The 3,520-nt window shown below is 42.9% G+C and overlaps 1 protein-coding gene across 2 annotated transcripts in view; it reads right to left on the bottom strand.

Annotated features, from left to right (window-relative positions):
- Positions 1-3,520, bottom strand: part of LOC128879977 (uncharacterized) — a 27,188-nt gene that overhangs the window by 20,031 nt on the left and 3,637 nt on the right. The window contains exon 1 of one of the 2 annotated variants that reach the window (XM_054129565.1): positions 847-1,465. The exons of the other annotated variant lie outside the window; for it this stretch is intronic. The gene's annotated coding sequence lies outside the window, so the exon portion shown is untranslated. Of the gene's footprint in view, positions 1-846; positions 1,466-3,520 lie in introns of those variants that run through there. 2 annotated transcript variants of the gene reach the window in all.

Raw genomic sequence — 3,520 nt, 5'->3', positions numbered from 1 at the left:
CTCTCTCTCTCTCTCTCTCTCTCTCTCTCTCTCTCTCCCTCTCTCTCTCTCTCTCTCTCTCTCTCCCTCTCCCTCTCCCTCTCCCTCTCCCCCCCCCCTCCATCTGATTAAACGTGAGAATTTTATCGAGATAAAGTTACATCATTGTGTTTATTTTCGGCGATCGCTCCCCACCTCTCTCTTCGCCGGTTGAGGTCAATAAAAGGGTTGAACGTTTTTCGCGCGCCCCCCACCCACGTCGACGTCAGAATTTTCCGAAACCCGCTAGTCAGGATTCCCGGGGCTTTGCATCGTATGACGTAACCACGCGAAACACGTTACGCTGTCGCCTCGCGAGACGGATGATGTATGATATAGTGCCACTTCGCGACGTTCCACGTGCTCCGTTCCGTTTCCTGATTAATTCTGACCTATCCTTCCCAGTTGCGGAGAAGACGGTGCGCCTTCTTTTCCGCTCGAACCAAGGGACTATCTTCGCGACCCCTGGAAATAGTCGTGCTCGAGGCGCCGTTGGAAATCAGGGATGGCAGCATTTTATTCTTTGTTGTCTTTGTTTATTTTTTAAAGCGAATGGGAACCACATTTCACCACTATGTGTTTGTTACGTTTCCAATTTCTGAATCTTTTAAGGTCTTTTTCATTTTAAATCAGAAATGGTCGCATTTTATTCTTTGTCGTCTTTGTTTATTTTTTAAAACGAATGAGAGAACTGTAGTCCTCCCATATTTCACCACTATGTGTTTGTACGTTTCCAATTTTTCTTTTAATGTCTCTTTTTATTTTTCCATTGTTGCTTAACTTATGCTATATAAACTACTTGATAATTATATTTGTCAACCAACTAACCATGAAAAATCGGGATAGACTCCCCGGGATTCGAACCCGGTTTTTCAGCGTGGTAGTCGAATACGCTACGCACTGCGCTACTGTCTGCCCTAGCCCGAATTTTATTCGAATAAGGGATAAAACAAACGCTCGGCGGTATATTCGACCGGTTCAATTTTCAGTCGTTTGCAACCTATCCCACGCCTGTCCGTTTAAAATTTACTCGGTTACCTAATGCTCCAAGCCGACTACATTTGTAATAAAGTTTATTTATCAAAAAGTGTTCGAAATAGTTCTCGAAATGCTCGTGCTCCTCTGAATGCAACTCTCTGACGCGAGTCTCGGAATAGCGTAAAACAGAACTTGTTGTCTTGAAACAACTTACTATAATTATCTTTATCTCAATTCTTCAAGAATTGAAGAGAACGTAATTTTCAACGTAATTAAAGTTGCATTCTTTAAACCATTGCAGCTTTCTATTCTACTCGAAAATGTAATACAATAAAAAAAATCTTGTCCTCGATCGTAGATCGAGTGGTTGAAAATCGACTCGACTAGTTTACAGGAAAGGCAAAACTAATCTTGTAGCTCGATGACTAATTTAATCAAACGCAAAATGTATCCATACTCACTTGCGTTTCGTTACATTTAAAAGTGAAAAACGAAACCAGAATGGTTTTCAACCATAAAATGAATCCTATTAGAATCCTATTAGTAAGGCTAGGTTTACAAACGGCCCATTGGGCGAGTAACTAAAGTTTGAATACTCTCGTCTTCCATGTACACCCTTGCGAAACAGTGCAATGAACACGTTAAACGAAATAAAAAATAAACCCTGCATTTGTTTCGAATAAATCACGAATAAATCACGAAATGGAGGATCCTGTTACGGTTCCTTGAAATTACATGTGATTCCATCTTCGAAGTGTCCGGTCAAAGATGTTCATAGACACAGTCGATCGATCAACATCGCGAGACGATACGAACACAATCGAACGTCACTTCCGGTCAGCGCCGCAGCCTTCCACGCGATTGGCGATCGCGACTCAACCAGCGTCGAGCAATATGGTTCAGAGATGGGCAAAATTACTGTTTATTCCAATCAACGAACGAGCTTTCGCGTAATTTCACTCCGCGATTCGTATCGTAATTTCTACGGAAATAATTCCTTTGGTTGATCGTTTACAGGTTACTCGATAGTTTTACGCGGACGAGAGATTAGGGTTAGGTCGAACTTTTGCTCGAACCACGTCATCGTGCGAATTATTCTCGAGCAAAGTACGCGTGTACTGTATTCGTGTATCAAACAGAAACGTTTGAAGATAGTAATAATAATAATAATAATAATAATAATGATAACGGTGATTTGGCCATCTCTGGATCCGCGTGGCCCGGCGATTTCGCTCGATGAAAACGGAGGAAACGGAAGCGACTGGTGCGCTGGTGTGCGACAAACTGGCGGACTTCGATTTTCCTGCGACTGTGCAGCCGGAACGATTTTGCATCGGACCACCCTCCTGCGCACGCTTTCTAACCACCGCCCCTTTTTCTCCTGTTGTTTCCCACTATCTTGTTACGGTCTTACATCAACCCCCTATTCTCGACCACGGGAATAGTTTCTCTTTCCTACGTCAAACGTTTATCTCATTTTCGCGATTTCTACCATTTTCCTCTCGCGTCTACTCCAGTCTGAGAACTCGACTACCCCCGAAAGTTGTTTTTCCTCGTCGTGGATAATCTAAGGAGGTGCACGTGACCTAAAACATTCAATCAAAGAAGAAGAAGAAGAAAAGGACCTTCGAGTCCTCGTAATTTAATTAATTCCCTCTTCTATAATAGAAGCTATAGTATCCTCAGTTTCTTCACCATAATTTCCTCTTCTTTACGCAATATTCCAAAGCTTTTCCGACCATCCCCTTTTATTTCACTCCGAGATTCGGTCCGATCCGTCCTATAAAAATATTTTCTTTCATTCCTCTTCCCGTGTTTGCGTGTTACTCTATCTTTTTTACTCTATCACTCCTACGCTTTCCCCCACTCCCGTAACTATCCGTCTCCCTTCGCCCTTTCCACCCTTTCCACATCCATCGCAACCTATCCACCCCTACTCTCCTCCTACTCTGTCGTACACTCGGCCAACACCCCCGATCGCATGCGTGATTCCAGGGCAGCTCTCGTACTTCCGCTTGCGGATCTGCGCAAGACGAGTCTTGTCGTCAGGCGAGTCGCTCGGCTCGTGTCTACGACCGAGAGTGAATGTACAGGGTGATTACAGTAACACGGTTTTCCCTTGAACCCCTTCGTCGTGCAATTATTTTCTCGCTCGGAGCACCCACAACGGCCCGGAATAATTAATTACGACCTTCTCGATGGGTTGCCTCGTTTTACAAAGACAATTAGTGGAGGATGGGAGGTCGTCTAGTTTTTCAGATCTAGAAAATCGATTTTTGTTTCATTTGTTTAAAAACCTTTCTAAGTATGAGGTTAGGAATGCTTTCGCAAAAGTCTACTGTTATGCTCCTGGAATCGCAGATTAGTATAGTAAGTATAGTAAAACTTTTGGCTTTGTAGAATTGAAAATTTTAAACGTGTTTTCTTTTTTTCGAAACCACGTTTTCCAAATTTAATTAACATCATATTCGGATTCAGCGCCCAAAAAAACCTACAGATACCGAATTTCGTGATGATTGGGTAA

The sequence above is a fragment of the Hylaeus volcanicus genome, chromosome 7 (assembly GCF_026283585.1).
Source record: "Hylaeus volcanicus isolate JK05 chromosome 7, UHH_iyHylVolc1.0_haploid, whole genome shotgun sequence".
NCBI lineage: Eukaryota > Metazoa > Arthropoda > Insecta > Hymenoptera > Colletidae > Hylaeus > Hylaeus volcanicus.
The sequence above is the reverse complement of the archived record's forward strand: the minus strand, read 5'-3'. Positions and strand labels throughout refer to the sequence as shown.